The 12,959-nt window shown below is 38.9% G+C and overlaps 1 protein-coding gene across 1 annotated transcript in view; it reads right to left on the minus strand.

The window, feature by feature from the left end:
* Positions 1-10,590, minus strand: part of LOC120147941 (TOM1-like protein 9) — a 29,326-nt gene extending 18,736 nt beyond the window's left edge. The window contains exons 1-2 of the mRNA XM_039161171.1: positions 10,586-10,590; positions 2,523-2,530 (exon numbers count right to left, since the gene is read on the minus strand). The gene's annotated coding sequence lies outside the window, so the exon portion shown is untranslated. The remainder of the gene's footprint in view (positions 1-2,522; positions 2,531-10,585) is intronic.
* Positions 10,591-12,959: the final 2,369 nt, after the last annotated feature.

The raw sequence follows: 12,959 nt of genomic DNA on the forward strand, positions 1-12,959 counted from the left end.
ATCACAGAGTGCCTCAAGGGGCGTGATTTCCAGTGGTCTGAGGAGGCAGAGGCCAGTTTTCAACTGGTCAAGCAGAAGATGACCGATGCTCCAGTTTTGGCACTTCCAGATTTTGACAAAGTGTTCGAGGTAAATTGTGATGCATCTGGCGTTGGCATTGGTGGTGTTCTGAGTCAGGCAGGTCGTCCGGTTGCTTTTTTCAGTGAGAAGCTATCGGGATCAAAGAAAAATTATTCCACTTATGATCTGGAGTTCTATGCCATAGTTCAGTCCCTGAAGCATTGGCGTCACTACCTAGTACAGAAGGAGTTTATTCTGTTTACCGATCATGAGGCCTTGAAGTACATCAATGGCCAACACAAGCTGAGTAGACGTCATGCCAAGTGGGTAGCATACTTGCAAGAATTCACTTTTACGCTGAGGCACCAAGTAGGGAGTTTGAACCGCGTCGCAGATGCCTTGAGCCGTCGTACCTTACTTCTCACCACCATGAGTACTAAAGTTGCAGGATTTGAGACATTCACAGATATGTATGCAGCTGATCCTTCCTTTGGAAGGATATTTCAGGAGGTAACTGAGGGTCACCGTCATGATTTTGTTTTGCATAATGGGTATCTGTTTCGTGGATTACAATTGTGAATTCCAGATTGTCATTGAGGCAGCAAATTATAAGTGAACTCCATAATGAGGGACACTTTGGCCGAGATAAGACATTGGCCCTTATCTCTTCTGAATTTTATTGGCCCAAGTTGACTAGTGATGTGACCCATTATGTGGACCGTTGTTATGTGTGCCAGCGGTCTAAGGGAGTTCTCACCAATGCGGGATTGTACACTCCCTTACCTGTTCCTGAAGCTCCTTGGTTCGATGTCAGCATGGATTTTGTACTAGGCTTACCCCGCACCCAAAGGGCCTCTGATTCTATCTTTGTTGTGGTTGACAGGTTTTCCAAGATGGCTCATTTTGTAGCTTGCAGAAAGACTATGGATGCTGACCGGATTGCCCATCTCTATTTCAAGGAGATTGTGCGTTTACATGGTGTTCCTCGATCCATCACTTCAGATCGTGATACTAAGTTCATCAGTCATTTCTGGAAGAGCCTGTGGGGGAAACTGGGAACACAGTTGAATTTCAGTAGCGCCTACCACCCCCAGACGGATGGCCAGACTGAGGTGGTGAACCGAAGTTTGGGAAACCTTTAAGGTGTTTGGCAGGAACGAAGCCGAAGCAGTGGGATTTGGCATTGCCTCAGGCAGAATTTGCCTACAACAGATCAAAAACAGAACCACAGGTTTAAGCCCATTTGAGATTGTCTATGGTCAGAACCCATCCGGGGTGTTGGACTTAGCCCCTATTCCACGTATAGGACGTTTCAGTCCTAAAGCAGATGAGATGGCAAAGTATCTTCGGGGTATCCATGAGCAGGTGAAACAGACCATTCATGAGAGCAATACCAAGTACAAGACTCGGGTCGACAATCATCGTCGTCAGGTACTTTTTGATGTTGGTGATTTTGTTTGGGTTGTATTAACTCGTGATCGTTTTCCTGTTGGTGAGTATAATAAGCTTAAGGATCGGAAGATTGGACCTTGTGAGGTCGTGCAGAAGATCAATGATAATGCTTACAGGTTGCGACTTCCCAGTCACTTGAAGACTTCTGATGTCTTTAATGTGAAGCACCTGAGTCATTGTTTTGTGGATCCTGATGACACTACTCTGAACTCGAGGACGAGTTCTTTCCAACCCGGGGCGACTGATGCAGGGGGATCCGAGACAGATGATGCTGAGCTGTCAGATTGCACGTTGATGGCGCTGAGATACCATGAGTTGGCAGATCAGCGCAAAGGCGGGAATTGATTGTGACATGTTCCTTATTGGGGTCGTTTTGAGTATGTTTCAGTCTTTTGGCCATAACTTTGGCTACAGGTGTCAGAATCGCGCATAAGACCCCAATCCGGAAAGCTCTTTTCGACGCGCACGCTCTCCACATTGAGCCATGTGGCCTTTTTTTCAACCTCAAATTCTGCCGTTTTCCCCTCCGAATCACTAGATTTAGTTATTTTTTACTATTTATGGTAATATTTCGATTGTTAATTAGGAAGTCAATTTAAATCCGATTTAGACCGGATTTTTGGGAGATTGCTTATTTTATTTCGAATTTCAATTTAGAGTGATTTTCGGGATTTTGCTATTTTTGGCAAAATTCGAATAAATACGATTTTTGCTATTTTGGCAAAATTCGAATAAAGACGATTTTTTTGCTATAACAGTCCGGCTTGTGGACTGCTTTTGAGATAGTTATTGATTTTATGATATTTTATTAAACCCTAGAGACTTTTTTTCTCTGGTTTTTGGGCGAATTTTCTCTTGTGAATCGTCTGTCGGAGCTAGCCTACAGGATAATCACTATTCTGTCTGGCGTCAAAAACGGTTGAAGATGATACTGGGTCTATTATTGTCAATGAAGAGTATGAGGAGTTCTTGGCGCAGGACAGTGTGCTTTCTTCTTGGTTGTTATCCACGGTAAGTTCTCACTTACTGCCTCGATTTGTTGGAGCGGAAACGGCTGCCGCCGTATGGTAAACTGTTCTTCAGTTTTTTACTGGTTGATCTGCTACTTCTGTTATGAGTCTTCTTTATAAGTTGCAATCTCTTAAGAAGGGTGAAGATTGTATGAGGGTTAATTTGACTAAGGTGAAAGAAGTTTGTGATGCTTTATCCTCGTTTGGGAGTCCGATGTCCCTAATGGCTCATATCACGAGAATTTCGAAAGGCTTGCCAAGAGAGTATCAGCCTTTCATGGCTGCCTTAAGTACCTGTCAAGACTCACCCTCACTGGAAATGGTCAGTCAAGCTTTGATTGACGCTGAAGCTCAGTTAGCAGGGTTTAACGAGCAGTTTGATAATATGACGCTTACTGCTCATATGGTAAGTTGCAGATTTTTTTGTTCCGAAAACGTCTGGGAACTCTAGTCAGAGGCCTTACAAGCAGAACTATCACACTAATTCTAATTCTGGCGGTCGTGGTGGTGGACGAGGTCGCGGCCGTACACGGGTACAATGTCAACTCTGTGGTAAGATTGGTCACTTGGTGGATCGGTGTTGGCACCGATACGATCATGACTTTAGTTGTGTTTCAACTGCCCCTGATCGGTCGACTGATTCGGGTAGTGCTCACTATATTGGATATGATGCTCGGCGTTCAGAGTGTGGGTGTTGTCCCAAAACTTTTCATGGGTATTCTACTGATGGTGTACGCTTCTCTCAGAGTCAAGGTGGGCGTGAGAAGTGGGTGGTATATTCAGGAGCTACACACCATGTAACACCTGATGCAGACAACATCGACCACAAGGTTGATTACATTGGCCCAGGTAAACTTGTTGGCAATGATGTTTCGTTAGGAGTAAAAATGCTTGGTAAAACTGTGTTGTCTTTATCGTCACCTAGTTCTCGTGCTTTGGTCTTAAATGATTTGCTTCACGTTCCCAATATAACGAAAAATCTCATGTCTGTCTCTAAGCTTGCTAGAGACAACAATGTATTTATTGAGTTCAATGTTAGGTCCTGCTTTGTTTGTGATGAGGTCACAAGATAACTTTTGTTGCAAGGAGAAGAAGATTGAGGCTTGTACACATTTGCTGTCAAAAATAATGTTCCAACGGGGGGTGCTAGAGTTGAAGTTAATTCTGCTCAAACTATTCCTGATGTGTATGAACTGTGGCACCGAAGACTTGGCCACCCAAGCCACGAAACTCTTGTTAAAGCTTGTAATTCTACTTATGTAAATATTTCAAAGAATATTAATAAGATTTTTGTTACTTGCAATATGGGAAAGAGTCATAAATTGTCTTTTAATTCTTCTAGCAAGTCTATACTTCACCGTTTCAGTTTTTTTTTCCTGATATGTGGGACCTTCTCATGTAAATTTGAACGATTTTCTTTACTATGTCTCTTATGTCGATGCCTTTTCTCGGCATACATGGGTATACCTGGTCAAGGATAAGTCACAAGCTGCCTCGATGTTTTGGTTATTTCAGACTATGTTGCACGGAGACGGCAGAGGAAGGACGTTTCAAGTACTTAAAACATCCCTGGCACGGGGACGTTATGAGGACTGTCCCCTACGTACCGGAGACGTGCCACAGTGGTAGGGTACGGCCGAACAATACGAGGACGTTTCGAGTACTTGAAACCCCTTCCTCTGCCGCCCCCTTTGATTTTGGACTTCGACGTTCGATGCAACTTTCGGGTAAATTATCTCCAGACAAACAAAAGAGAAAAGGGCAGAAACAAAAGCAGATGATCAATGTGGACGATGAAAAGCCGAACCCATCATTGGTAAGCTGGAATCAATCAAAACACTGCTGCCGCCATTATGATCAGAACCCGCCTGCAGCTGATCTGGCTTATGACGGAAAACTGAAACGTTAGTCCTCGCCTTGATTTCCGTCGGATCGGTGCCCCATCCGAAGCTTCCGATATGATTTTTGTCAGATTCCACCATGTTTCTCCACAAATCCCTGCATGAAATTCTTTTGCCATGGTCGGAATTGTTCTTGGCTTGGGTGGGAGCTCTTTCCTTGGAGAGATGAACGTTATTTATGTATGTAATGGAATTACAGGTGTAGTGGAGATATATGTAATTTACATATATGGACAAGAGAGAATATTTTTATAAATGAATCTAGAATTTATTTTAATTAATAATATTTAATAAATTAAACTAAAATAATAACATATTAGCACAGATTGTGGCAATTTTTTATATATATAAAAGTTATTGGTGTAGGTTGATCGATGAAGATAATGTCAATTAATCTGACGGTCACGCCAATGTTTTTAACTTAATAATTTATTTAATCGAACAGTTGATACTTTATTGAATATAAAATTGAAGGAAAAAAATATTTTCCTAAACCTGAAATTTATAGATCACCGGAACTTGACCCAAAAAGAATTTTGTATGAATATGAATCTTTTACATTATTTTCTTTCTAGAGTTATGGACCACCTGAAATTTATGAATGTTTGATTATAGAGTTTATTTTTTAAAGTTAATATTATAGTTTAAATATTAAGATTTGACATTTTAATATTTTGATTTGTTTATGAATTTTATTGTTTTAAACTTAATATTGTGGTTTGAGAATTGATATTGACTTTATTTATAATTTTACTTCTATTTATAATTTTAAAATTATTTTATATGTCGTACCTTTACCATCCCGTATCTTGTAATTTTAGAAATTATCGTTTTCTATCCCGATCCCGTATCCGTATCAGTGCAACATAGATTTTAGAAGATGGTGAAGACTCAATTCGACGTTGATTTTAAAGCTGTGCAAAGTAATTGAGGGTAGAATATAGAGGTCTATCTGCAGAGTTGCTTAAGGCTGAAATCTCTCATCGACTTACCTCTATCTGCAGAGTTGCTTAAGGCTGAAATCTCTCATCGACTTACCTCTATCTGCAGAGTTGCTTAAGGCTGAAATCTCTCATCGACTTACCTGCTCTCACACGTCCGAGCAAAATGAGGTCGTTGAACGAAAGCATCGACATTTAGTTGAATTTACTCTTGTGTTGCTAGCGCAAGCATCACTTTTCATTCGTTTTTGGTCATTTTCTACCACGACTGCTGCGTATTTGATTAATCGACTGCCAACTCGTGTATTAGGAGGGAAATCACCCATGGAAGTTTTGTTTGGCAAGCAATACAAAGAAATTAAGATATTTGGTTGTCGTTGCTTTCCTCATTTACGGGTGTTTAATGTGCATAAAATGGATTTTAGGTAACAGCCGAGTACCTTTCTGGGATATAGCCCCAGTCATACAGTACCTTACAGTCGGAGGGAAGCTGGTAGTAATTTCGAGAAACGTTGTGTTTGATGAGCTTTTTCTCCCTTTTGCAAAAGCAATTCAATGTATACAAAGATCAAGGGCTTTGTCTGTTCCTGTCAAGGCACAATCTTCACGATGATCTACTATGGAAAGTCGAATGCCAACAACCTGTAGCAGCGCAACAATCTAATCCAGCTGAATGTGAGAGTGATGCTTTCGAGGAACATGTCAGCGAAAGTTATGGCTCACGATCGTGTTTTGAGAAACAGGTGGCTCATGAAGAACCATTGTCTAGTGAGCAACATGTTGATCCTATCAGTAATGTAGAAGTTTCTAATAACCAACGTGTAGAACCCAATCACTCAGAATCTTTACCTAGTGGTTTTCATAATGAGTCGGTGTCCAATTCTGAATCTGGTGAAGTTGTGCTATAGGGCCCCACAAATGTGACTCAATGACCTCCAGAAGTAAAAATAGCATTTTTAAACCCAAGATTTACAGGGCTCTTGCTGATGTAGAACCTAGCAGTGTTCATGAGGCTTTGAAGTCGACTAAGATGAGTGAAGCCGTTAATGCTGAGTTCGATGCCTTAAGAAAGAATGGTACCTGGTCTCTAGTTAAGGCTCCTGAGGGGAGTTCTGTAATAGGCTGCAAGTAGTTGTTCAAGTTAAAGAAAAATACAGATGGGTCGATGTATAGACATAAAGCGAGATTGGTTGCAAAGGGTTATTCACAGGTACCTGGACATGACTTTAGAGACATGTATAACCTTGTGGTTAAGTTCTCCATCCTGAATGTGGTGTTGGCGTTAGCTGTAGAGAGATGTTGGGAGTTGAGGCAAGTCCCTAAATGTGGTCAAGTTCTCCACCCTGAATGGAGATCTTGATGAAGATGTCTATATAAAGCAGCCTCCTAGGTTTGAAGAGCGATCGACTGATGGCACAAAGCTGGTTTGCAAATTGCAGAAAGCTTTGTATGGTTTGCGATAGACACCCAGGAACTGATATTCAAAATTGAAAAATCATCTGTTGAAAATAGGGTTCAGGGAATCGAGAGCTGATACTTCAATGTTCATAAAGAGGAGAAAGAGACATTTACGTATGTATTAGTGTATGTCGATGATATTGTCATCATCGGGTCTTCAAGTAAGATGGTTGAGGAAGTTGTCAAGCAACTTAATGTGGTTTTTTCGTTGAGAGATCTAGGACAATTGGAATATTTCCTCGGCATAGAGGTTAAGCGTAGCACAGACTGTCTGTTAAGCCAGAGAAAGTTTGTCGTTGAGTTGTTAGTAAAGGCCAAGATGTTAGGAGCTTCGCCAGTTCCCACACCAAAGATTTTAGCTTCGAGACGGATCCAGGACTCTGATAAGAAGCTGAGTAATGGTGCAAAATATCACAGTATTGTCATATTTTTGTTGTACGTTTGCCACACGTGGCCGGATATTGCGTTTAGTGTAAGTAAAGTTGCTTAGTTTATGCATGAGCCTCATAACAGTCACATGGTTACAGTCAAGCAGATTTTACGTTATTTGGCTGGCACATTAGATTATGGTATATGTTTTTACTCAGGGTTGTCTGCTCTTCGTGTTTCAGCATTTGCTGATGCTGATTGGGGTGCAAGCTCCGAAGATCGACGCTCTATTTCAGGAAATTATGTTTCATAGGAGATAATATGGTCATTTGGAATTTGAGGAAACAGAAAGTTGTATCACGGTCAACAATGGAGGATGAGTACATGAGTGTTATCGATGTTGCTGCAGAGGTTACTTGGGTTCAGGCCTTGCTTGAAGATATGAAGGTAGCTTTGCCTGAAGTTCCGGTAGTCTGGTGCGATAACTCCAGTACAGTTGCTCTGATTGTAAATCCATTGTACCATGCTCGGGCGAAGCATGTCGATCTTCACATTCATTTCGTAAGGGAGAAGGTCACCAACAATCATCTGCAAGTAAATTACATCCCAGCTAGTCATCAGGTGGTTGATGGTTTGACTAAACCATTATCACGCAGTTTGTTTAAAATGTTTCGAGAGAGTGTGCAAGTTCAAGTTTCAATGGAGGGCGAGAGAAGCAGGAAGAATATTGAAGGATGATAGTGTGCATGTGTTCGTTTCATCTACGTGGAAGAAACTGTTGTAGTTTGTTGTAAGTTGTTAAGTTGTTAAACTTTAACTGCATGTAGCCAACTGCAGTTATGTGGGTTCAAGGTTGTGTATAAAGTTAGGGTAGTATTCTGTTGTAAATAGACAAGCTTGTATTCTTTGTGTTTTATGAAAAAAGTGTTTTTATGAGTTTTCAATATCCACCTTTAGTATATCATTCCATGGACCAATAATAACCTAGTATACTACAAGCCGAATAATAACCTGAGGGATTTGCTCAAGAACTGTTTGTAAGGCATAGGTAAATACAACTAAGACATCAGAAGTGAAACTATCCACCTCAGATAATCCCTTGGACAATGATATTAAATGAAATTTTAAAACATGAGGCATGTCTTTTGGGGTGTCACTCTAACATGGGGACAACAACAACAAAATATTTGACAACTTGAATCATATTAAGCATTTCACCAAACGGAATAAACGAATTAAAAGATTTAATCACTTTCACAAGTGTTCCTTTTATTAGCATCTGACTCCAAAGCAGTATAACAATACTTCCCTGCTCAGAAAGAATCATTGGCCTCAAGGATTAAAATAAGGAAAGTGTGTCTTTTGAAAGCCTTGACCTTAGAACCCACTAAAGATAGACAATTCAATCCAATTGCAAGTTTGTAACCAATCACTTGACCACTCATGTTCGTAGATCTTGTATTCTTCATACTCTAATGGCAAGCTATTAAGGAGTAATAATCACACATTGCTTGGGGTTCAGTTTTAAGTAGTGCTTTCTCCACATTGATTGTATATTTACTATTGTGATAATGTGCATTTTTCTCCAAGGTCATTTTCCACAACATAAAAAGCATTCTTTAGGTAATGTGGATCCTCATCTGGCATAACCATCTCCACAAAACTCAATATGGTCCACACCCCGACCATGAATGTGTTTCTCTAGTTCAAGTCTCAAATAGCTCAAAATCAAAGCATTACAAGTCGTATAATCTTTCAACTCAATTTGTTCAAACACCTTAACCAAGTCACTTAAGTATCTACACTTCGAGTACATGGTCCTCAACCTATTTTTGGCTTCGAAAAAATTATACTTGTGTATTACAGTCAATCCATTGATAGCTAATACCACATATGCTGACCTACAAACTAGACTAATCGCAACTGATTTTTTATTCAGACTTAGACTTTTAGCACCTTCAATCATATTTCTTTCCATTAACAAAAGTATAAATACGAAAGGATATGGATAGCAACGAGTTTATCAACATTCATAAACATCAATGGATAAATTACTCTAAACAAAGATTGAATTAGAGAAAATGTGTATTTGAGTTATCACTGTGTTGACATATTTGGAGTTGATCAACATTTGCCTTTGAAACCTTCAAAGACTCCACCTCTCTTGCTGCCCTATTAGGACCAATTAGATTCAAATAAGTAAACTTCTATACTCTCGGAATACCAATGAAACTTTGGGCCGGGTCAACAATTCCAACATTATCATGTTAAAAGTCAAAGATTTTTTCAGTGCATTAATGCACCAGATGGTGCAGTGGTAAAATTCAAGATTCAAGACAGATTTTGGTTGAAAATTGGCAGGGACAAATTACCCAATTTAGTACCTATACTTTAGGGTATTTATAAGATTAGTTTTTAAGCTTCAACTATAAATATCTTAACCCATTTAGCTTCAAAACAATCCCAAAATCATTCTAGCTTTCTCCCAATACTAGAGAAATTAGGGAGTTTTCTTGAGAGTTGTTTTCTCTTTTTTATCAAGAGAGAATTGTCATTGTTTTCTCCTTATTAGATCGAGAGAAGTTGTAATTCCTATTTTCCGATAGTGAAATTCTTCTACCTTTGTCCTTGGTTTTTACCCTATATTATTTAAGGTTTTACCACGTAAAATTTGTGTATTCTTTATCTTCACTTTTATTTTATCAAATTATCCGTTGAAATTTTGCTATATCCGATAGCTGTATTGCGCAATAATTGGTATCAGAGCCAGATTTGAGTGTGTAATATCTACTTATTATCTTTTTGGTGGTTGCCACCAAAAAGTGGATCCTCAAACATAAGAAAATATTAATCATTCTTTGAAGGTTCTAGAGAACTATTCACGATAGTGAAATAGTGGGAGCTATCCGTAATATAAGCTATGTCAATGAAATTTGATATTGAAAAGTTCAATGGAAGAAATTTCTCATTGTGAAAATTGAAGATAAATGCCATCATGAGGAAAGACAATTGTCTAGCGGCTATCAGTGAAAGGCCGGTAGATTTCACATATGACAGCAAATGGAATGAGATAGACGAGAATGTTATGGCAAACATTCATCTAGCATTAGCAGATAAAGTATTGTCAAGCATTGTGGAGAAGAAGACAACCAATGAGATATGAGATCATCTCAACAAACTGTACGAGGCCACATCATTGCACAATAAAATTTTCCTTAAAAGGAAATTGTATACTCTCCGGATGCCAGAATCTACTTCAGTGACAGAACACTTAAACACACTGAACACTTTATTTTCTCAGCTTACATCCTTAAGCTGTATAATAGGAGAACAAGAACATGCTGAACTTTTACTTCAAAGTCTACCTGATTCGTATGATCAACTCATCATCAACTTGAAAAATAGTAATGTCACCATTATAGTCTTCGATGACGTTGCAGCTGCTGTTCTACAAGAAGAAAATCGGCACAAGTGCAAGGAAAAAAACAAGTAAATATGCAATAAGCAGAAGTGTTGACAACAATGAGATGGATATCAACAGAACGTGGCCAAAGCAACAATCACAAACATGGTAGATCAAAGTCGAGACGCAAGAAGAATTTAAAGTGCTATAACTATGGAAAGAAGAGTCACTTCAAGAAGGATTCTTAGAGTCTAAGTAAAAAATCCAATCCACAAGGCAATACCGCAAACACTTCAGATGATGGAGATGCTTTATGTTGTAAAGCGTCAACCATCGTGGAAAGTAGAAAGAGGTTTGTGGATATGACTCATTGATTCGGGAGCAACATATCACATGACCTCAAGAAGAGAATGTCTCAGGAGGATCTGTGTATAGTTGCAATGATTCTGCCTTATAGATTGTTGGCGTTGAAACCATCAAATTGAAGATGTATGATGAAACAATTAAAGTTGTTCGAGATGTGCGGCACATGAAAGGCCTGAAGAAAATTTTATTATCCTATGGATTGTTGGATAATAATGCAAGGAAGATTGAAACGTAGAAAGGAATCATGAAGGTATTCCATGGAGCGCTTGTGGTGATGAAAGTCAAAAAGATATCAACAAACTTGTACATGCTGAAGGGATAGACTTTTCTAGAAGCAGAAGCCTCTGTTGCCTCATGTAGTTCAGATTCTGCAATGCTATGGCATCAGAAACTTGGACACATGTCATAACAAAGAATGAAAGTCCTAGTGGAGAAAAAGTTACTTCTAGGCTTAACAAAGGTATCACTTACTTTGTGTGAGCATTGTATAACAAGTAAACAACACCGGTTAAAATTCAACACGTCAAATTCTAGAGGTAAAAGTGTTCTAGAATTGGTTCATTCTGACGTATGGCAAGTACCAGTTACATCCCTAGGTGGAGCAAAGTACTTTATCTCATTTATTGATGACTACTCCAGGAGATGTTGGGTGTATCCTATTAAGAAAAAATCAGATATGCTTTCAGCTTTCAAAAATTTCAAAGCGTGAGTGGAACTTGATTCTGGAAATAAGATCAAGTGTTTCCAAACAGATAATGGAAAAGAATACACAAGTGAAGAATTTGATGACTTTTACAGAAAAGAAGGCATCAAAAGACAATTCACAGTGACATACACTCCTCAACAAAATGGAGTGGCAGAGCGAATGAACATAAACTTGTTGGAAAGAAAAAGAGCAATATTGTGGAATGCAGGCCTAGAAAAATCATTTTGGGTAGAAGCAGTCAATACCGCCCGTTTTTTTGGTGAATTGAGCTCCATCAACTGTAATTGAGCTGAAGACACCAATAGAGATGTGGATTGGTAAACCAGCTGATTATTCAAACCTCCATGTATTTGAAAGTATTGTGTACATGATGTACAACTCCCAATAAATTTCAAAGTTGGATTCAAAATCCAGGAAATGCAAATTCTTGGGGTATGCTGATGGAGTAAAGAGGTATCACTTGTGGGATCCCACTGCCCGCAAAGTGATCACGAGCAGGGATGTTATCCTCGTAGAAGATAAACTAAAAAGAAAAGAAGAAGATGGTAGTTCTGAAAAGTCAGAGACTACATATATACATATGGAAAAGGAGTTTGAACAAGGAGATTCTTTTGAAGAAGAACCAGCACATTATGAACAAGAACCAGAGAGTTCTGAAGCTCCAACAACTCCTCAATCAGATCGTGTGAAAAGACGTCCCAATTGGAACTCATATTATAATATAGAAGAAAATATTTTGTATTGTCTTTTAACAGAGGACGATGAGCCATCAACATTCCAGGAGGCAATAAACAGTTCAGATGCTTTATAATGGATAATGACGATTGAAGAAGAAATTGAAGCCCTTCATAAAAATAATACATGGGACCTTGTGCCACTACCACAAGGAAACAAGCCAATTGGTAATAAATGAGTCTTTAAAATCAAGTGAAATGGTAATGATGTAAGATGAATCTACACCCTTCAAAGGAAGTGAATAGATAGCCTTATTGTTATCCCGATCTAGGAATGACAAAATCAATGCCCTTGAATTGTAAGTGAGTGCAATAAAGGAAGATAAGTAAATTGATTAGTAAGGATATAATGGAATGGATAATTAAATAAATGATATAAAAATGAATAAAAAAAAGAAGAGTTGGCTGCGAAATTATGTTTAAGATGATGTTGTTGGTGGTCTTCAATGGAAGGTGGATGATGATGTTGAAATTGAATAGATGATGGAGATGAAGTTGTATCTCAATCACCCTAAAGAAGAAGCTATGCTAGAGAGCAAAACCATGGTCTTCACAAACT

This window comes from Hibiscus syriacus, unplaced genomic scaffold, assembly GCF_006381635.1.
Source record: "Hibiscus syriacus cultivar Baekdansim isolate YM2019G1 unplaced genomic scaffold, ASM638163v2 tig00110945_pilon, whole genome shotgun sequence".
NCBI classification, from domain to species: Eukaryota; Viridiplantae; Streptophyta; class Magnoliopsida; order Malvales; family Malvaceae; genus Hibiscus; species Hibiscus syriacus.